We start from the raw sequence: 23,810 nt of genomic DNA, 5'->3' as shown, positions 1-23,810 counted from the left end.
AATTAGCAAATGCTAAGAGAGGGAGAATTAATCTTCCACAGATATAAGTTCCCTGTTCGGTTATGTAATACTGAATAGTCAACAGCAACACTTAAAGGACCCAGCTGATTGTATTTATATGGTTATTTGTTTATATGTGCACGTAACAACAATGATTAAAGAAGAGGCCATACATTTGGGAGAGGAGTGTGGACATAAGGTGGAAAAATATGAAGGGGGTGACATAATTATATTTTAATTATATTAAAATAATGGAAAAACTAAGGTCAAGGGGAAGATCAAGAGGAAAGGAGAAATACTAGAAGGCTACAGATAGATAAAGAAAAAGGACCTATATTTTCTAAGTGGGGAATGGAAGAAGGCCACCAATTACTGTGGAAAAAAATGTTAGCCCATGGGCAAGCTACTGCAGGAGGATTTTTCAAACACGATGAATACCACCTGAAAAATCCTTGATAAAGAACTCAGGTAGGATGGTGCAATCAGGAAACTGAGGCAAGAGGATTGCCAAGTTCAACATGAACCTGGGCCGCATTGTTAAACGGTCTCTCAAAACGTATTTAAGTTTTATAAAAAGAAGATCTTGATACTCATAGATATAAGTATTTAGATGATAGTGGATCCACTTTTTCTAGATTGAAGATGGTGTGTCTCCTCGAGCATGAGAAACCCAGCAGCAGATTGGCAGGGGCAGCAGCTTTGTGTTATGAATTCCCAAAGAAGATAAAATACGTTTAGAATCACAAAGTAGTACTAAAGAAGTTACATTGTCTAAAAAGAGAGGTGCTATATGGCTAAAATGTTGGACATGGGGCAGAAAGAGTTGGAAAGTATATGAATACATAAATGTAAAGAATATACAGAAAAAGTAAGCTACTATGAAGAAATGATTAACGCTGAATATGGGTATGTGTGTCAATATAGGCATGAGAAAATTCTTTTCTTTCTTCTTTGTTATCTAAAGACAGAGCCTCACTAAATTAGTCCTGTTTGGACTGGCGTTTACCATGTAGACCAGGATGGCCTCAAACTTTTTTGAACCATCCTGCCTATGCCTCCCACATGCTGGGAGTCCAGGTGTGCCCCACCACATCCTAAAATAGGAACGTAAGGAGAAAAGTAACCTCTAAGGACATTACTGTAAGGGAGTAAGTAAGTAATGGCTTAACTTAGGAGACTGTGAGAAGCTGAGATAGCTCATAACTAATGATCAAGTTGTTCTGTCAGAGATTGTTGACTTCAAAGCAGGAACCCTCTCTATGGGCGATACCGGGACACAGGAGCAAGTAGAGTGATTGCTAATCCTGAAAAGTAAATATTACATAAAATCACCAAAATCCATTCCAGAAGAGATCATTGAAATGGCAAGCTCCCAAGGTGATGGTGTCGGGAGATGTGATTGGTAGCCTTTCAAAGAGAACTCAGAGAGGTCTCTGCTCCTCTGCCGTAGCTTTCTAGATATGCTATGTGGTTCTGGTTGGGCTGGAATTCAATATGTAACTCAGGTTAGCTCTTGAACTTACAGAGATCCTCTTGCCTCAACCTCCCAAGGCTGAGGTTGTATACCCAAGTCCTGTGCTGAGCTATCTTAGGTGGCTCTTGAGCCACTGCTTAAGGCTGAAGACATAAAAACCTAGTTCACTACTAGGATATCAAACTCTGAGTTCATTCCTTACTGCTTACCTTAATTTTATATTTCAGAATTCTTGCTTTGTTTTTCTCTGATGTGGGGAGACTTTCTATTGTCCATTTACATGAGGACCCTAGCATTTCAATCAGCCTTGGTTCCTGGCCCGACCCTGTTCTCTTCAGGGTTAACTTCAGCCTGAACTTCCTGATGTGTTTGATCCTTCAGTCCTTTCTAGGAGTGAGCCCCTGCTTCTCACTCGGGTTTATTCATGGAGCACACCGTATGTCTATTTCTGACTCCATGGCTCTCCATAACATCATATTTGAAGGCGAGGTAGACTAGCAGGTAAAAGCAGGCTTCCTGAGATAGATGCTTCTTGTTCCCAGAAGATATTTTGAGAAAAAAAAAAAACTGAAATGGCATGGTATTGAGTATTTAAATAAGACCAGTAAGGGAAAGGGGAAAATCCAAAGGACTTATAACATACCTAAACCAGAATCAGTTACTAGACTCTAGGATTAAGGCTTCTCTTATTCCGAAGGGATAAAGTTTTCTCTGCAGCATGGTCCTCAGCCTTTCAAGGCCATTCAATTTTTTATAACAAGGAACAAAGTCATCAAACTCCTAGACGACTACCTGCATCCCCTTTGCAATAGTACTTGGGTATTCTAAAAGTTCTTGTGTTGTCCAAGCAGCAATAGAGGCAAAGTGAGGCTTGTAGTCTTATTTGTGGCAGAACTGTAGACACCGAGCAACAGTTTGTATTGTTGCTGGATGAACATAATGTAGTGGATCTGCTGGTCTTCTGCCTTTGCCTCGTTCTTGAGATATATCTCAGAACAACTAACATATCATTCTGTAAGATTTGAGGAACTTGCTTTCAAACATTTATTGTGAAGAAAGATGATTCTTGTCTTTATTCAAACGAAGGATGTTATTAGCCTGGGGTTGTCTTGTACTTTGAGATCCTATATATAAACTATGACCCTATTTAGCACATAAACAAATTAGTGTATTTTGTAAGAAATAACTGAGTTTCAGCCAAAAACCCAGCATGTCATCTCATGTGCACTTAAGGCACAAACTTTATTATTTTTGCTGAAGTAGCAGATTTCTAACTAGATTTTTTTTTTCAGGTGAGTTTTGACCTTTGCCTTCAGGGTCAACCTATGCACACTCACTGCTCACACTGCTTGGGCGAGCACACTGAACTTCTGGTTCTGAATGCTTCTTGATTGATGAACTGTTTGCACGAATAAATCCTGTAAACTTAATTTGTTTCATTTGACATGGTAGCTGTCTTCTAAGGCTTAGATGTTGTAAGATAATTACTTAGTCCCTAATAAGACATTATATATATCTTTTGATACTCAGGAGCAGGGAGAACATCAATACCAATCCTAGAGATTTGTCTCTTGGATATTTTGTTTGGGTTGCTTGATTTATTAAACAATATATTTAGCTCTACACATCTGACACCCATGCCAATTTTGTTTGCATATATCTCGTTTTATTTTAGGCTAGTAAAATTAGTTCCACACAAGACATGTGTCAAAGTCTTCTTTCCAATGACGCCGAAGATTCATGAAATGTTGATTGGTTCTTCATCCCTCATCACAAACTTATGACAGTATTTGAAAAACAAGGCAAGCACTCTTACTATAGTTTTAGGTTGAGAAGAAAAGTGGCTATAGAAAGCCATGCTACATTATGATCAATGATTAGTTGGGTCTTTCCCAGTGCGTGGAAGCATTGACTAAATGAGAATAAACAAGTTTAGGGTGAGTGACATGAAGCGGAGGAAGTAAAAACCACACAATTATTTGAAAGGAGAATCAATAGAAATAGTTGGAGGAGACTGAAGTATAAACAATGGGATTACAGGAAACTGGGGACCATCTTCCAGGCAAACACATGATGATGGGCAATGGGAATGACACAATTCCAACAGCTCCAGAAGTAGCACAGCTTCAAAAACAAGAAAAGCTTGCGAATGTTTCTGAAGACACTGAACTCTAGATCTGAAAGTATCCATGCATATAAGTAGTGGTCATGAATAATTATTGTTAGTTTGTGACCAACAATAGTAAAACTAGATTTTCTAGGCTGAATTTTACTACAATTGAGGTTGTAGGAATGTTTTACCGGTGTTGATCACTGTATTTCAGTCATAATAACTTATTTACTTAGCTAATGGCTGAGCTCCTGGTTCTCTGTGAGTAAATAAGAACATTTAATTACTAGAAGAACCTGCCCCTGTGGTTGCTTTCTGTTTGGTAGCGTCCCTCCACTTCCTGCTGCCTCTGCAGAGGATTGTTAGGATTTAAATCCCCTGCAGATAATTGTTAGGATTTAAATACCCTGTTGATCAGTGGAAATAGTTAAGCAGAACTCCAGGTTGTGAAAGGAGGGTTAGCATATGCATTGTCGAACAATGTGCTCACCGCTGATGGCCATTAGTCAGGTAATCAACTTCACATTACATACTCGCCATAGATGACTGTTTTAAAGTTATCTAAACATTCATTTATTTTCAGAAGTATTTTTTTCTTTGTGAGCGTGAGTCTCCATGACTCATAATTAGATCACCTTCTCTCAACCTGGATTAGTATAATCAACTCTTTGTCCCAAATCACCTTGCGGTAAATTAAACTCATGGAAAATAACCCAGAGAAGTGGAAAGAATGTGAATTTAGTCATGAGAGGGAAAAGGGATTAAACACACATCTGTTCCTACTGATCTTCAGAAACATTTTCTATGGTGCTAACAGTAACATTGGCACAGGCAACAGCAGATTCCGTCTGAAGGCACTGGGACAGTATGGAAAGTGGGACGACACTTAGGAACTGTGAAGCCGAGCTGCGACCTTGGGCATCTGTTTGCCCACGATCAGAATGAGTATTACTTTATGGTACTGTTGGTGTCTCCCTTGAACAAGGATCTACAGCATCAGGAATACCAGCTCTTTTTGCAAATAGCTGGTTTAATCATTTGAAAACATGTGCACAGTAGAATCTTTCCTACTTCATCGTTATCTTTTCCCCTGGGGAAGATTAAAGCCTCTTTGTTAAAAATTATCATCTCTTTTATTACAGCTAGTTCTTGAAATGTAGCTCAAGGACAGCCCTTAGGATGCAGATGCTACAGAGACAATTCCTTAGAAGCAACATGATTCTTTAGTTCATTGGTTTTGCTTTGCTGAAATGCTCTTGTTTATGAGACAATTCATGTAGCGCATGTCTGAAAGTTGTGTCTTTTTTATTTAATAAGCAGCCTATCTCATTGAGATATACGGACAGTTGTCATTTGTCTTCTACATAAACTAGAATATGCAGTAAATCTTGATGCTACCACTTTCTTCAAATACAAACTCATCAAATGAAAAGGAATTCTTCTTATTCTTTCTAAAAATTATACGAAACACTGTTGTGCACGTGTGTATATGTTTCTTCTGAATTGAGAGTTCCTGTCCTACTTACCCAAATTAACCCAAACAAACCTAAACTTCTGTATATGACCCATGAACTGTCAACAATATGGTTGCCTAAACAAGACTTGAACAATGACAACACCAGTAGACATACCCAAGTAGATAGGGAAAATTGCACCAGGTCCCACCACTAGATGAAGAGCTGCAGGTAATTAGTTGCTATTGAGAGAGGGAGAATAAGTTTCCCAAGGGATGAGACTCCCTGTTTGGTTGTGTAATACCAAGTGATCAAGAAAATCATGTGCATATGAACAACATTAAATTGATTCAGCAGGTTCTCTTTATAGATTTATTCATTACACACACATACACACACACACATACATACAACTAAAGAACAGGCCATATATTAGAGGAGGAGAGCAAGAAGAACAGGGGATGCTGGAGGAAAGAAGAGAAGAAGGCATGATGCAATTACAATGCACATATGAAAATAAAAAAATAAATTAAAAATAGTGTTTCCTACCATTTCAGATATTTGTAAACATTTATGTATAAAGAAGTAAGATCAAGCAATGAAATGCTGAAAAATTATTTTAAGAATTTTATTCTCATCTTAATAAGTATTATTGAAAATAAATTATGCTTAATATGAATCTTGTTGTACTTTGAATTCTTTGTCAGTTGTTTGTGTAATATTTAATAGCATTTTGTAATTTCATTACTTATGCTCTAAAACAAAAAAGCATACTCATATTGCTGTTGAAGGACACCAGTTTTATACATTCCAACTGTGTAAGCAGTAGTAGATGTTGAGCTTATCTGAGGAAAAAGAAATCAACATCAGAAAATTACTAAATATAACAGCTATCTCCTTCTACAAATGTGAGATTTATGTTTTAGGATTATTCCTTTGGTATTATAGGTGAATTATTAATAAATATTAATTATCTAATGTTCTGTAGTAGTGACTTATCTTAATATAACACAATCAAAATTTGATCTTTATAATTTTTTTAATAATTTGTTTATTTATTAAAAATTTCCACCTCTTCCCCGCCTCCCTTTTCTCTCCCCCTCTCCACTTCTCCCTCCCCACCTCCCCCTCCCTCTCTAGTCTTAAGAACAATCAGGGTTCCCTGCCCCGTGGGAAGTCCAAGGTCCTCCCCATCCATCCAAGTCTATAACGGTGAGCATTCAAACAAACCAGGCTCCCACAAAGTCAGTCCATGCAGTAGAATAAAAACCCAGTGCCATTTTCCTTGGCTTCCCTAGGTCCAAATGAGGAGCAGAAGGAGGGAGAACATGAGCAAGGAAGTAAGGATCTTTATAATTTTTAAAAATAGATCCTCAAATCCAGTCTTCATGTAACTCATAGCCTAAAAGATATAAACTCTCTTTTCACAATAAATGAGACAAGGACACAGGGCTTTGGTCAGCACTTGGTAAACGTAAGTGTTTGTGAATACTAGTGGAGGAGATGGTCTCATTGTAAATACCAACGGGGCTAATGGAGGATGGAGCATAGAGGATACACACAAGCAAACATAGTTGCTAGCAATTAAAAAGGAATAAGGAAGTTGAAACAACACATTTAGGCTTTACTTTAAAAGGCTAGCAGACACTGCCACAAGAAGCAATCTCTTTTTACAGGAAGCCATAGCAGAATGTGTTTCTGTGTGTTACAGCTTTATTAGTCTGATTAAAATACACAGGGTGGAACACTGAGGTATAATCAATGGTAACAGCTGGCACATGAATTTAAGTTAAAGATAGATCATTATTTAACATGTAACACAATAAAGAAAGAAACGCTAGGTGAGTACTTCCTAGACAGATGCACAGAACCCTGAATGCTCAGCTGGTGCCTCGTATAGGCACAGATTACAGGAGACGGAAACAATTGTGTCAATTGTCACATCTCTAAAACAATTCTATGCACTATTTTATATGTGAGAGAATTTTACCTGTAAGATTTTTAATGCATCCATATCAGGCAACAGTAGTATTTATAGACTCTATTATTTGATCTTTGGTTATAAATAAATCTCTACTTCTGAAGTACCTCCTAAAACGATATCTTTGTTTCTGTATGCCTGAGAATAGTAAGGCCTTTCTTAAGTGTTTTGAGTCTTTCCGTGCTGCTGAAGGGCTAGTATTAATTAAAGGTGGTGTTTACTTAGTGCTTTGTATAGGTATTAATAGCATTGCCACTATTTTTTGTGTATTCCTCACAATGTTTCTGTCAGGCAGGTATTATCATTGCTGCACTATTTTCTGTATCATAAATGAGGAAATTGCATCTTAGAAAGGGTGGTCATTTTGTTTAAGCTCTCAGTTAGTGAGAGACATAGCCGAAAGCCAAACTCCTGCATGATCATCGCAGAGTACCTTATGCCACAAAACATTAACCTTAGGTGGGAAAGCGGTGCTCACTGGCTGCAGAACCTTCTGTCAGTCAAAATTCCTCACCTGTGTGCCCTGAAGCCCTGATCCCAAGATGATCGTGCCAAATGCTAATAAGATTACTTTCTGTTCTCAGTCTATAGTATGCTTTCTCTAGATCATACCAAATTTCCTCCAAGCACAGGAGAAGTAGAACTCATCCATTTATTTCACCTTGGTTGAATGTCTACAGGGCGAGGCAGTCATCCTACAGACCATTTAAAACAAAGGAGATTTAAGGAAACAAACTTTTTCCTTGGAATAATCTTGTGGGTGTCAACCTAAAGAAGTTAACACTACCCGAGTAAAAAGGAGAACTGATAGGAAATGAACAAAAACTAGACAATCAGCTCTTGAGTATTAATTACAGTTCATCTCTTAAATGTTAGTTTCATTCTTCCACTGGCACGTACTGGATTTGAGTCTTTTTTTTTTTTTTTTTTTTTTTTTTTTTACAGATTTTGTTTTCTCTCTCATTTGCTAGCCAAACTAAAGGGAAATTGTACATCCATTCTTTTGTTCTTATCATTCCCATATTCTGATGTTACTCTTCTTTTTGATGATGAAAATTGGAGACATTAATAATCAATCCTGTTGCTTCTATTCCTGTGGACTCTACATGAGTACGTGTGTAAATACTTGACACCAGAAGATAATGAATGAACAAGAGAAGATTAGCGGCTGGGTCTTCTAGTCCAGATGTCATTGACACTTAATATCTTAGAATATTCTACAAATCTGTCCTACCTGTGGTAGTGAGCTCAAAGCATTTAAATATGAAGTGGTCATCTGAGAGGAGAGAACCTCAGTTAAGAAAATGCCTCCATAAAATTAGGTTGCAGGCAAACTTGTAGCACATATTTTAAAATTAGTAACTTATGGGGAAGGACCCAGTCCATTGTGGGTGGTGCCACCCTGAGCTAGTGGTCCTAGGTTCTGTAATAAAGCAGGCTGAGCAAGTCATGAGGAGCAAGCTAGTATGTAGCAAACCACTCCCTACCATGGCCTCTGCTTCAACTCCTGCCTCTAGGTTCCTGCCCTGTTTCAGTTCCTGTCCTGACTTCCTTTGATGATGAACATTGCCAAGGAAATGTAAGTCAAATAAATCCTTTCCTCCCCAACTTGCTTTTGGTCGTGGTGTTCCATCATACCAATACTAGCCCTAATTAAGACAGAGCATAGACAGAGTGAGCAAAAAAGAGAGGCCAAGGCTCCAATATTATCTTCAAGGCATTTTCAAAATGACCAACACCTACCTCTAAAATGTTCCCTTGTCTCTCAGTGGCACTATTGGCTAAAGATTCTTCAACTTATGTCTTTAGCGTACTAAAGCATACCACTCACTAAATTAGAACAGCATTGCAACAGGATTCTTTCTATTCTAAAAGATAAACATTCTAATAGAAGGTAGAATATAAAGTTTAGGCTTCTTTTTTGTCTTTAAGGACAAAAGATGACCCCAGTAATAGTTTGACATAAATTCAATGTCTCTTTAAGAACTCTATGTCTAGTCGTACTGTTTTGATTGTGAAAGTTCTGTTAACTCCTTTTCCCGAATAATAATGGGGCTTATTATTATATAATTATAATAATTATATAAAATATAATTTTATATTATATATAAATATATAATATATAATTATATTATATTATATATAACATATATAATATATTATATATAAATATATAATATATAAAATAATATATAATACATATATTAATATTATATAATTATATATAATAATAATAATAACTCAAGTCTTTCTGATTATATGCTGTGCTCCAGCCTGAGTTCTTCTTTGTGATAATCTCACTTTTTTCTAGCAGTTAAGCAGTAGAGTTGATATTTTATTTATCTTCACTTACAGTCAATTAAACAGAAACATTCAAGATTAGCATTTTAATGTATCTTATTTTTATTTCTATGGTATAATTTAAATTATGGGCAACAGTATTCTAAGTGCTGATGGGAGCTTCTTTGGAAAACATACTAACAGACTGGTGTGTAACTGAAGAATCATTTTTGAGTAAAGCCTAAGATGAGTTAAACTAAGACTATAAGTCCATTGAGCCTTTGAAGGAAGGCATTCAGTGGAATGACAGCTGGATTCCCTAATAGTTAGCATATCTGCATCAATCTGAAGTTTTAGTTGTTCGTAAGTATGTTTCAAATTATTTCAACATAGTGAATGGCACTCCATTGTAATTTAAATAATGGATTTTTTCCTTCAAAAGACAGGGCAAGAGCCATAGCAGCTACAGTCCTTTCCTTAGCAGTTACAATCCTTTACCAATTTCATTAGTTTTCCTTTATATAGTCAATGTTTCATCTTATGTGTTTAGCTTGTGGAGTCCTGACTCCATTAAGATGCCACATCCCTTAGCCTTGTGCATTAAAGATATCATCAATAAATTAAAATGAGTTCAACCTTGGGATGACACCTTCCTTTCTATTATAGCTACAGTCTGTGAATCATTTCATGTCAGTGCCTACACCTGATCATATTATCCCAGGTAAAGACCTTGGGACGTTAAATAAGTTACTTCCTCATTCGCAGTCAGTTGAATTCACTTATTCATAAATGGTTAGTTCAAGTCCCTTTTTTCATTCAAGCTATTGATTGATGTATCCTGGGGCCATTTTCCTCTTTGATGAACATGATGATAGTTAGTACAAAGGCCTATTTTGTATGTGGTTCTTTCTGTGATCATTTGCGCATGACGGCGCTTAACCACTTTGTAGATCTTGTTGATGGATTACAGAACAAGCAATGAAGGGGCAATTCCCTCTTAAAGGATTAGGTCCCTTTGTAGCGGGGTAAAATAAATGCTTTGCTGCTCATTTCACTCCTGCTTAGATGCTGTTTCACTGATTAGTTTCATGGGGTATAATGTGAAATTCCTGGATTAGCTTTACAGGCAGACAGTATCCTGAACTAAAGATGGTGTTCTTCCCTAGTGGTGATGGGTATGCCTTGGAAGATGGTCTGCTGTGTGCATTTCCAAAAGAAAAACTTCCAAGCTCAGCTATAGATGGGGAATCACCAAGGTCTTCAGCCATTTGCAGGTTTGTGGAGAAATATGGAGCCTGCAGTGGTTGATAGCCTGTACTAGCCAAGCCCTGGGTAGCCATTAGCAACAGGTACTATTTATTTTACTGACTTGTTCTATTGATGGTATTTTGTTGCTGTGTGTTGTCTGGTTGATTTATTGGGGCAAGAGGAATTAAAAGCTTGTAGTGATATCAACCTGAGTTATCTCAACAGTAGATGTTGTGGCAATAGTTGTGTCATAAGGGGACACAACTTTTAATCTCTTTGCCAGAAAGATAAGATTTTTAATCATGAGGGAGATACATACAATTTTCTCCTAAAAAAGCAATCACTTTTTGAATTCAGCAGTCTTGGTTTTGAAATATAGTAAGGAGAATAAAAAGGGGGGCAATGAAGAGGGTGCTCATTATCTTTTCATTGTGAGTTTTTGTTGGGCAACATATTCATAGGTTTTGGGAGTCTGGCTGCATGCCATGAAAGCTGAGGCTCATTGCAACAAATGTTAAAACCCTCACAAAATAAAGATATTAACTTCCCTACCTCATGTGATCGTGGGATTTTCAATGTGTTTAAATGAAATGTTCTGTGGAAATGACAATATTTTTTTATTTGAAAAGAAATGGTGGTCACTATCACAGTACTTAAGGCCATACTAGCAAACACATAGTGCCTGAGTGATTTTCTCATTTTTCATGTCGGGATAAAAACAAACAAACCCAAGTAATTTTGCTAAGTAAAATTTATGTTACAGCAGATGGGATCAGGCTGTATCCTACCAAAGTGTTGTATCTCGACTGTAATTCTGTGGTTAGGGCTTAATGTAATTTTAAGTGTATCCTCTCATAATCTTGTCAGGAAACTAAGGATCAGGTGTCTGCAATAGGTGGAGTTCCCTCTTTATTAAATCACAAAAATGGGGTGTAGATGTTCTGCTCAGACTCCCTGATGCTCCTTGCTCACCACCTGCTTCTAGGAATGCCATGTGGGAATGGAGTACTTGGTGCAGGGCTCTGTCTGTGTGTAGGAAGCATTTTCTGTAAGTTTCTGTTCCTTTTGTATTATCTGTATTCATTAATGCTTCTGGTTATGGATGGGAAAATCAAGCATTAAGAACATATGTAAAAATATTCAAGATGCAACTACAGAATCACCAGAAAGGCTATGACTAAAACCATCACCAATATAAAATATCAACAAGAGAGATGCAGTAACAACAACTCTCATGTTTGTTTAGGCAGAAATGGTACAGTTTCCTTGGAGAAAAGTCCAACAATTTTCTTGTTTTTTGCATCAGAGTTTATGTATTCCTGACTGGTCTGGAACACATATGTAGACCAGGCTGACCTCAAACTTGTGGCAATCCTCCTACTCCTGTCTCCTGAGTACTATGATTAAATGAACACCTGCCTTATGGCTTGACCCTGTGTGTAGATATTTACCCAAGAGAAACAAAAATGTATGATCTCAAAACGACTTTACAGCATGTGGTTAGCTAGGGACATTCAGAGCTGAATAAATGCATAACATGTGAGTGTTCATCAACATAAAGCAGATAACTGAGGTGTAATGGTGATGGAATGTTATGTAGCAGCAAAAAGATATGAACTACTATTGCATGTGGCTATCTGGATGGCTATAAAAACACTATATGACAAAGGCTTTATATAAAAGATATATGATTGTTGCTATTGTCTGATTTTCTATTTTTTAAACATAGTTTTTCATTGTTGTGAAGACTTAAATCTTGAGTACTGTATTTACATAATTTCCACGCACACTCTCCCTCCATACCCATCCTGCCCCCTCTCAAATTCATGATCTCTTCTTTTTAATTACTATTATTACAGATATACACATTACATATTTTGCATATATACAATCTGTTGAGACTGTGTAGTATTGCTTATTTGTTTATCTGTTTAAAGCTGACCACTGAGATTAGACAACCTATCAGAAAGTTTTTTTTAGAGAATATTGAATCCCCCACTCTCAATGGCCATTGGTGGCCTACAGATCTTAATTTAGGATGGGGCGTTGTAAAATTTCCCATCTATGTTGGTATCAACTGCTATGCAGGTCTTGCTTAGGTCTCTATATTGTTGAGATTTCATGGGCACAGTCCTCTTGTCTTTTATTGAAGAGACTATTGCACAGCTGGTCTTCTGGCTCTTCCCTGACTCCTTTCCCATAATGTATCCTGAGTGTTATAGGTAGGAGTTGCATTATAGAAGTATCAACTCAGTCTGGGTACCCTGTGGAGGGCCGCGACCACATTCTCCATTGCTTCAAGGAACAAAGGTAGAGATTGACCTCTGTGACCCCAAGGTGTGGCGGAACACGCCATTAGTCCTGATGCCTGGGAGACAGGCAGATTGACCTCTGTGACCTCAAGGCGTGGTAGTACACGCCTTTGGTCCCAATGCCTGGGAAGCAGAGACAGGCAGATCTCTGTGAGTTCAAGGTGATGTAGCACACGCCTTTAATCCCAGCGCTTGTGCTTGTTAACTCTCTACCGCTGCGTCCCTGCCTACTCCCGAGGCATCATCTGGGATAATGGGCAGTGGACCAATCCAAGAGTGACACGTCAGAAGCGAGGACTGTTTCCTTTATAAGGGCTGGGTTCCCCTCATTCTGGGTCTCCACCATGTTGGCTGATGCTCGCTCTCCCAAGGGGCATTAAAGCTTTACTGCAGAAGTATCCTATGTGTCCCGCGTCGTTCTTGCTGGCGAGGTCGAGCGCGGGGCAGTACCCCATGGCCAGAATTCTCTACATTTGACTAGCTGTGTTTTTTTTTTTAAGCAATCTTCTTCTGATGCAAAAATGCATCTTTGATGATGGGAAAGAGGTATACTTACCTGTGGACCTAAGGGTAAGTATTTAAAATGAACTGGTGTAAGGAAGTGGCATAATCTGCTCTACTCGAAGGTCCATGGTCTCACCAGCTATGGGTGGGTTTGCAGTGCCAGGCTTGGATTCATTTCTATTTGGTAGACCATAAATCCAATTATATAATCTTGCCATTCTGGTTGTTGCAGTGGCTAATAATCTTTAGAAAGGATTACTGATTATTTTTCCCCTTGGCATCTTGAATAGCATATCCTGTGGGACTAGGAGAGTTCATCCTGAGGTCACTTACAGATGGGTCCCTCCATATCCCGCATCTGAAGTGTGTGGTCTTATCTTCAGCTGAGAGGAAACCAAGGGGAGCAACACCAGTCTATGTTGTTTTACTAGTCTTTTAGATTCTTCTGCCCAGCAACTTGGTGAGAGGCTTCCTGGGGATGGGGTTTTTACTAGATAGCCCATGACTCTTGGGAATAACGTTATCACCCAAAATGGCACAACTTCATTTGAACTATATATGTGATAGTATAGAATTACAAATATATTATATGATTTTTAACGTCAAAATTCAGTGGTATATTTCTAATGGCTTTCTTGAGCATCTTAGTGTTATTCATCTCTTCTATTTCCCTCTCCCTTCAAGTAGAGAGAACATGTGTCATTTGTATTTCTGTGCCTGTGTTGCCCCCCCGATTCAATATGTTCTTCTCTAATTCCATCCATTTTCCAGAAAAGTTCAGAATTTCATTTTTCTTTATAGCTAAATGGTATTCCTTAGTGTATGTGTATCACATTTTCATTATCCATTTGTTGGTTAAAGGATGTTTAGATTGTTTCCACTTCCTAGCTGTTGTGACCAGAGCAGCCATGGACACAGCCGAGAGGGTCTCTATAATATAGGACATTGAGTTCTTTGGGTACATGCCAAGCAGTAGTGTATCTGGTCATATGGTAGATTTAGTTTTAGCTTTTTGGAGGAATTCTCCACACTGATTTCCATAATGACTCCATCAGTTTGCAATCCCATGAAGAATGAATGAAGAATTCACCCCCTTCAACATTTGTTGTGGGTAGCTTTATTGATCTCTGTCCTTCCAACTAGGATAAGATGAAATCTCAAAGCTTTTTTGATTTGTATTTCTTCAATTTCTAGCTATGATCTAGTACTCTGAATTAAAATAAACTCCAAAGGCCTAAATCTAGATTTGAAGTCTGAAATGCTAAAATTGACAGATGCAAATGTAACTGTACCTTACACAGGTATAGGAAAGAGCTTTCTGAAGAGGACTCCATTTGCTCATGAATTAAGGTGAACAATTAAACTTCATAAAACTAAAAATTTTCTGTACCGTTAAGGAAACAATCGATTGAGGGGAAAGGAAACCTACGGAGTGGGAGAGAATCTTTGCCTACTACAGATCTGATAGATGGTTAATATTCAGAATATGAAAAGAAATCAAAAGCAAAGAATCAAAACAACAAATGACATGTTAAAAATGGGTTACAGAGTGAAACAAAGAGTTCTCGAAAAAATAGCAAAGAAATATTTTGAATACCCTTAGCAATTAGAGAAACAAAGATTAAAATTCCTTTGAGAATTAGTCTTCCTCCAGTGAGAATGATCAGCTTCAACAAATACCTCACAATAGGTGACGGTGAGCGTGAGGGTAAAGAAGAATCTTCATTCACTACTGGGGCAGATGTCAACTGTGAAGTCACTCTGATGTGGCAAAAACCCCAAAAAACTGTCTCTCTACCATATAATAGCTCTGACAATCTTTGGCAAGTGTTTAAAAGACTCCCATTCTTGTCCACTGATACTTGTTCAGCCATGCTATTTTTTATTTTATAAGATCAATTTAATTTATGTGTTTATGTGTGTCTGTCTGCATGTATGTATATGTGATGTATGTGTAGGTGCCTATGGAAGCCAGAAGAAAGCATCTCATTCTCCTGGAACTGGAGTTTTAGGTGGTTGTGAGTTGCCTGATGTTGGTGCTGGGAACTAACTGGTCCTTTGTAAGAGTGGCAAAAGGTTTGCACTTCTGAGACATCTTTCCAACTCCCTCCAGTTTATGTGTTTCTAGGACCCAAAAACTAATCTGTGGTGTTTTCGTCACCCACTTAATGCAATAAACTTACACTGAGGTGGTATAAACGGACCTTTAAGAGTTTTGGTGCGGGAGAATTGTCTGTATTCTCTCAATCATGTTTTAAATAAATGCTGATTGGCCAGGCAGGAAGTATAGGTGGAACAACCAGACAGGAAGTAAAGGACGGGGCAATGAGAACAGGAGAATGCTGGGAAGGAGGAAGTCCATTCTTCCCCAGTCTTGACCAGATCACTGAAGAAGCAGAATGTGACCTGCCCCACTGAAAAAGGTACTGAGCCATGTGGCTAACATACAGTAGAATAATGGGCCAAGCAGTGTTTTAATGAATACAGTTTCTGTGTGATTATTTCGGGGCTAAGCTAATTGAGCAGCCATCCTCAAATAGGCAGTACAGAAGAAAAAGTATTTTAGCCACAGCTCACAGGGTATACAGCTGTCTGAGGGTTCCCTGGAGACTTAGTCTGACAGCAATGACCTCACTCACAACTCCATGCTTTCATGACCTGCTCATCATTTTCTCTCTCCCTTCCATGAGCCCTTTGGTCAAATCCTCATCTGAAAGTTCTTTCTGGAAGGCCCAGAAGTCTCAGGCTGACCTGACCCAAATCTCTAACATTTTTCTTTGTCATTAAGACTAATCATCCTCAGAAGTTGTATCAGGTTTTCTCTCTTTTCAACCCAGAGTTCCTGACTTTTGTGGTTTCTTTTTCCCTGAAGGCCCAACTCCTATCCCTGCTCTGTCTGACTGAATTCTGTCTGTGACCCATGCTCTTGATGCCTCTTTCCCGTGCCTTCTTTTGTTCTTGCTTGCCTTGCCATGACCTTGCTCTTGGGTTATCTTCTGCTTCTGCTTGCTTTCTCCTTTTTTTTTTTTTTTTTTTGATGCCACCAGGCTTTCAAGCAAATGTGGAGAGCAGCAAGCAACCCTATTGATGGAGGCATTAAACATGATAATTTCCCATTTTAGCAGTTCCAGTCCATCTCCCGAGTTCACATTTCTTACTTATAAAATATTTGGGTGGTAAACACCACAGCAATGAAAACTGGAACAGGCCTCAGATAATGGTCACAATAAAATGTTCATTATAATGCTGACAGTAAATATGAGAGGTATATTTCTGTCCTACCTCTCCCAGGGTAATGGACCTAAAGCATTTTAAGTTTCAAGAGTGAAAGCAACTAATCCTTTATTGACGCTAGACTGAAATAGAACATACTCAACAGGTTATAGTGTGATCATTTTTATTCAATTTCATTCCAAGTTCAGCAAAGGGACTTTTCAAGGTGACTTACAATTTTTCTCATTTTTTTTCCGTTTTGTTATTTTCCATTAGACTGCTAAGCACGTTGCCGGGTGTCAAAAGCTTTTGCCGTTTGGACAGCGAATCCTGTTGATCATTTCAGTTTACGATGTGCTTCAAGCTGTGCCTCTCCTACAGTCCAGGCCGTAGGCACTTTCAGTGGGGTGAACCACCACATGTGTGAGAACCTGAAGCACCTTTGTTTCAAAGAGAGAAAAAAATGTCAGGTCTCATGTCAGCCTGCAAAGGCTCAGTGTCTGTTGGGTTTCAAGGAGAAAACCTGGAGCAACATTGTAAAATGGGGTGTTTTGAAAGTCCCACTTCCTGATGTTTTTCTCTGTTGGGCTAGCTCTTAGGTGAAGTCAGGTTTTCACTGACATAGTTATTAATCATCCAATATTTATATTTGGGGCTAATAAATGAGAAGCAATCAAAAACTGACAACATAGGTTCAATTAAGAGCAAAAAAAAGAGAGAGAGATGGAAAAATCTGTATTATTACACAAGAATAAAGCCAACACTGGGGTTTTATTTGCTTGCAAGTTTCCGTAAAAATTAAGAAGTGTTTTGCCATATAAAAGCAATGCTAAGCATGATAGAACTGAGTCTTAAAAGCAAAAAGCTGTTTAAGATGCTAAGACTCTGAACCATAGAAGTGACACTGCTGCCTGTGTAATGACAGACCTTAAATAATGAAGGTGCGACCTCCATGGAGGAGGGTTTGGTTGTGATTGCTGTTTCTGGTTTCCCTGTTTCCTAAGATGAGTGCCTAATCTTCTTAAGTCTCTTGAAATGAGTGGATGATGTCATCTTTCAATTCACTTTTAGTCTGATATTCTTTTGTATCCTCCGCCCCATTAGCTGTTCTCCTGCCCTTTTAAAGTCAGGGAGATTGGAGAGAACTCTTTGGAAGCAATTCTTTTCTATCAAGCCTGGCATTAGGAAAGCAACTCCCTCCCATTTTTCCTCCCTCCTTGTTCATCAGAATAGGGTAGGTTCTCATTTAGGGGGAGTTGTATGTATTGGGGTGTGATGTGGGAGTCCCTTCTGTGTGCTGTAAATTGAATTGAAGACCCGGATATTAATCCACATACCTCCAAACACCTGATTTTTGACAAAGAATCAAAAATATCAAATGGAAAAAAGAAAGCATATTTAACAAATGGTGCTGGCATAACTGGATATCAATATGTAGAAAAATGAAAATAGAGACATATCTATCACAATGCACAAAACTCAAGTCCAAATGGGATCCAAGACCTCAACATAACACCAATGACAATGAACCTCATAGAAGAGAAAGTGGGAAGTACACTTGAACGCATTGACACAAAGGACCACTTCCTAAATATAACCCCAGCAGCACAGACACTGAGAGAAACAATGAATGGGTTCCTGAAACTGAGAAGCTTCTGTAAAGCAAAGGACACGGCCAACAAGACAAAACAGCAGCCTACATAATGGGAAAAAATCTTCACCAACCCCACATTAGACAGAGGGCTGATCTCCAAAGTATACAAAAAAAAAATGAAGAAACTGGTCATCAAAAGAACAAATAATCCAATAAAAAATGGGGTGCAGACCTAAACAGAGAACTTTCAACAAAGGAATGTAAAATGGCTGAAAGACACTTAAGGAAATGCTTAGGCATCAGAGAAATGCAAATCAAAACATCTCTGAGATTTCATCTTTTACCTGAAAGAATGGCCAAGATCAAGAGTCCTGATGACAACTTATGCTGAGAGGACATGGGGTAAAGCGAACATTTCTCCATTGCTGGTGGGAGTGTAAACTGATACAGCCACTTTGGTTATCAGTGTGGCAATAATGTATTAGAAAATCAGAAAACAACCTACCTCAAGACCCAGCAATACCACTCTTGGGTATATACCCAAAGGATGTTCAATCATACCACAGGAACATGTGCTCAGCTACGTTCATAGCAGCATTGTTTGTCATAGCCAGAACCTGGAAACAACCTAAATGCCCCTTGACCAAAGAATGGATAAAGAAAATGTGGTACATTTACACAGTAGAGGAGGGAATGAGTACTACACAGCAGAAAAACATAATGATATCTTGAAATTTTTGGGCAAATGAATGGATCTAGAAAACATTATATTGAGTGAGGTAACCCAGACCCAGAAAGATAGATATCATATGTGCTCACTCATAAGTGGCTTTTAGATATAAAGCAAAGAAAACCATCCTACAATTCACAATCCCAGAGAAACTAGACAACAAAGAGTACCCTAAAAGAGACATGAGTCTAATCTATGTGGGAAGTAGAAAAAGACAAGATCTACTGAGTAAGTGCGGAGCATGGGGACCATGGGAGAGGGTGGAAGGAAAATGGAGAGGAAGGGAGGGTAGTGGACAAAAATATATAGCTCAATAAAAATAATTTAAAAATCATGTATATGTATATATGTGTGTGTGCATCTATACATATTTGCATATATACACAATTCATATATTTTGTGTGTTTCTGTGCATCAAGTATGCATGTATATGCATGTTTGCACAAGTCTGGGCACACACAGGCACACATATGCGAAGGCGCATATGGAGACCCAAAGCTGATGTCTACTGACATCCAGAGTTATTTTTCATTTTATCCATTGAGGCAGGGTCTTGCACAGAGCCCAGACTTACGAATACCAGCTAGTCTGGTTTGCCAGATGCCTCAGCGCTTCTCTGTCTCTGCCTTCCAAGTGCTGGCATTACGGTGGTAAAGCTGCCTGGCTTTCCCATGGTTCTGAGAATCTGAACTCTGGTCCTCATGCTTGCACAGCAAATATTTTGTCAACCAAGTCATCTCCCAGACCCCCTTTTTATACCTTATGAACATCTGAGCATTTTAAGATTCCAAACCCAAAGAAATAAGGAGATAGATATGCTAATTATTCAGATCTGAAAATTACACATCAGGCATAAATACTTAATGAGTATAATGTTCACCACGAATATAAACAATTTTTTGGCAATGGAAAAGAAATAAATATTTCAAAAAAGTTAATAAGATGAACATTGCACAGGTCAGGAAGGCATGCCTGGTTAGAACTAAGGAATTTTATAGGAAATCTATAGGCTTATCTTTAAGGATCTCTGTAAAAATGTCATTTAGAAGCAAAGATGAACTTGGGGAAGTAAAAAACATGGCAGCCTCATCTACTGTGTAGACATGTAAAATTTGTGATTCTTCTGTTTAATTTGCCAGCCCAGGGTCATTTTCATTGTTAGCAATGTTGTCTGGTAGGATGGTTGACCCTGACAGAAAACTGACAGACCATGACCCTGGCACCAACACTGATCTGAATAGCTAGAACAGAATTCCCTGGATCAAAGATTAGGGATCTTGTTAACCCTTTATTTGCAGACACTGAATTCTAGTAACGACCTATAGAAATGATCCCTGAAAGTATAGTCTTAGACATTGAATTCTAAAACAAAAAACTGTCACCAGAGATGCGGTTTCTTTCTCTGCTTCTTGACTGTGAAGTTGAAAGTAGTAATTGCAGACACAGGAGAATGGGCCGACCAGGGAAGCAGAGCTTTGTAAGGTAAGGGAAACTGAGCCCTTGGAATTCTTAGTAAACCAGGACCAAATATCGTTTTCACTCAGTAGTTGTTCACTTTTGGTTTTGTTGTATTGGACAAATAGACGGAGTTCTCATGAGTAGGGGTAAAGTCAGAATCCCATAAATGGTAAGCCAGTAAGCCAGCATTGCTGACCCTCTTTGCTTATTTCTTTTTGACTAGAAAATCAGTTTGTTTATCTTTTTAACAATGAATACAAATGATGTTTCTAAGGAGTCCCTTATTAAATGGCAAATATGACTCCACTCAATTTTGAGAGTAAAAACGTAAATATAATTGAATAAAAATATCATAAGAGAAAACTGAATGACGGCCTGAGAATTGATGTTGTTGGTTTTCCATTCTTTATTCCGTAATTAATCACCTAACAAATTCGATATGCACAAGATAAAAGGCCTCTCTAAACTTTAGAGAGAAGAAACAAGGGGCTGGAGGATGTCTCCGTAGATAATGTTTTTGCTGTGAAAGGCAGATGACCTGAGTTCAAATCCCCAGATCCCACATAAAAGTAAGAGGAGATGTAGAGATGAGAATCTCTGGAAGCTGGAGGACTTTCTGTGATCCAGGGAATAAGAGAGACCCTGTCTCAATCATAATAGAAGGCAAATGCTTGTACCTTGTACCTGAGATTGTCCTCAGACCACCACAAGTGGCAGTGACTTATGGTGGTGCTCACAAACATGTCACTCACCATGGACACACAAATCTCACATGCACTTGAATGTGTGTGTATGAATGTGAGTGGACACACACACACACACACACACACACACACACACCACAGAGAAAGTGGAGGGGAGGAGAGGAATAGCAAATTAAATTAATTCATTAGATATTTACCCCCAAAGTACGAGACCCAGGACTTAGTCTTGACATTGTGGAGGCTAAATAGGAACACAGTTATGGGGTGGAATTTAAACCTTCCTACTGTGGAAGAGAGATCAGAATCGCTAGGGGATATAATTCTAGAAACCGAGGAGTTGGTGGTACTTGCACCATGTGGTCTGATGTGGTTGATAGATAAAATTTGACCATCACAGAGATTGTGTATAGAGAGTCTCTGAACTGTGTCTGTGCTTGCTTGGCCCATCTGTGGTGGCTCTGTCTTTGTCTCCTCCTGGTCAGTTCACCTCTGAGGAGTATTGATCAGAATTAAGTTGTGCTTTGGAAAAAGCACAAATCCTGGGGAAAAAAAAATCAGAAAGTATTTTACTTTTAGGTACTTTCCTCCTTGAAATCCATTCACCTGGAGTATTTCTTCCCTATTGATGTCCAAAATGACCAGAAGACACTGTAGTCTTGGTTCCAAGCAACAACTTCTGCCAACCTTCCATGAATGGGATGCTCGTAGCTGGGAATGGAGTTCACAGACAGTTGCTCTCCCTTGCTTCCTTTCCATGCTTGTGTCCTGATCATTTTCTTCATGCCCGCTAGCCATGATTTCTGAATGCTCCAATTTTTGAGCCTGAGAGAGGTGTAGTGAGGATGTTAGAGGGGGCAAGAACATTGTTAACAGCTACTGGAAAAGCTGCCTTCCTTCTCTGTGAGCATGGGGAAGGTTTAAATACGGTGCTCTGCCTCAGGACTCTCCCGTGGGTTGGTTAGAGATCACCCAGGCTCTGTAGTCCTACTACTTGGATTAGCCTTGAGGAGGGAAGGTGCCCTCTGATGTTCCCTGTACCTCATGAGGCTTGTTGCCTCTCCTTGAGCTCTCAGTCCTTTTCATCTCACTACTTTCTGCAAAGGGTCATTCATGTTTCTAGTCCCCTCTCTTAGACAAGACCTAAAATGTCTCCAGTGTAGCCCTCTCTAGGCACTGGGCCCTCAGAAATCCCACTACAATCCTTTGTTCTCAGGCATTCTAGCGAGGCAGCATAATCACCAAATTGCTGCGTCCCCTTTGCTCTGCCGTCAGAGTTCTGGCCGGTTTCTGTCTTCACATTTCTCAAGTGTGAGTCAGATAATTTGGGCTCTTTCTTGATCTGAAATAGCAGTTATTAGATTTTTCTAAGTTGTTCTGCTGAGGCTTTTCCCACTAGATTTAAAGCAAGAAATGATACAACTTTAGTCATATTTTTTTTTGAGGGGGAAAGACTGGGATCCACAGCTTCAAAAAAGCTCTGTCAAACACATTAACGAAAGAACCTCCTTTCATTAGGGATCTTTCAGACTCTATATGGTTAGAAGGGACGAACTTGTTATCTGAGTGTTCTCATTTTCAAAACAAACCTTATTGACATTTCTTAATATCTCTTTGAAAATCAAGGTATAGAATGCTCCTATTTTAAATGTACAATAAATTTTGATAAGTGAATAACCATGGAACTCCTATCATAACCAAAATTGTAATCATTTCCTACAAAAGTTTCTTTGGGTCTCATGTAGTTAATTCACCTTTACAGTCTAATCCTAGGCAACTTCAGATATACTGTCAGTCACTATAGATTTGGATAGACTTCTTTGGAACTTTGTGTACTTTGAATCATAAAGGAGGCATTGTTATACATCTTCACTGATTTTGCATGATATTTTGGTGTGTGTTAGTAGTTAATTGTCCTACCCCTCTTTGGGGATGAAAATTATGAAACCGTATAGTGTATAGTAATACCACAATTTGTTTATTGAGCTATTGGCTACAGCTTTTGGGTTGTTTCCAGCTCAGGTTATTACAAATGAAGTTCCTTAGGAACAGACTGGTGATACAGGTATGGTTCTCCCTATGACCATACTCTAGTTCATTTGCTTTAAACTTTTATTTTGTTTAAAGTTTCGCAATTTTTATATTGCCAAAGAAGAAAAACTTCAACTTAAGATTCATTACTCAGGTGGCATTTTTATTTCTCTTATGGTAGCAAAACTCCCAATTAAAATAGACATTTTTAGCATAGGAATACTGGCCTACTTTGGTGGTAAAGGATCTTGAGCATCTTGTAGGGAAACTGTGGGGTGTGAGTCTCTGTCTTAACCATTTCATTCAGTCATACATTTGCACTTTCTTCGACATTACTTCAGTGTTTATTGTTATCCTTTTGAAGTTTACTTATGCATTTTTTAAAAAATCTTTAAGTTTATTGAATTTTTTGATAAGGTTTATAAGATTCTCTTTTAAAATTCTTTGTACTAGGGTTCATCTAGGTTTTTCTGAGAGAATCCTTCTATACAACTAATGTGTTTTGTTAACACCTATGCTGTCTTTTTCATTCATGTTTTTAGTTTTACTATTTGACCTGGGCATGTGGACCTCTCTCTTTTGTTGTGTGTCTGATGTGATAATCTAGCCTTTTCTTAGATGGGGGGTCAGTGAAGGAAATGTTTGATCTGAGCTCGGAAACGTACAGCTGATAAATGAGATGTTTAATTGGAACTGAGAAACTAGAGTCTTAGAGATGGA

General features: G+C 38.4%; 1 pseudogene; it reads right to left on the bottom strand.

Annotated features, from left to right (window-relative positions):
• Positions 1 to 20,153: 20,153 nt before the first annotated feature.
• On the bottom strand, positions 20,154 to 20,250 carry LOC125388102 (small nucleolar RNA U3; annotated as a pseudogene).
• Positions 20,251 to 23,810: the final 3,560 nt, after the last annotated feature.

The sequence above is a fragment of the Myodes glareolus genome, chromosome 11, assembly GCF_982192425.1.
Source record: "Myodes glareolus chromosome 11, mMyoGla1.1, whole genome shotgun sequence".
In the NCBI taxonomy this organism is placed as follows: Eukaryota; Metazoa; Chordata; class Mammalia; order Rodentia; family Cricetidae; genus Myodes; species Myodes glareolus.
The sequence above is the reverse complement of the archived record's forward strand: the minus strand, read 5'-3'. Positions and strand labels throughout refer to the sequence as shown.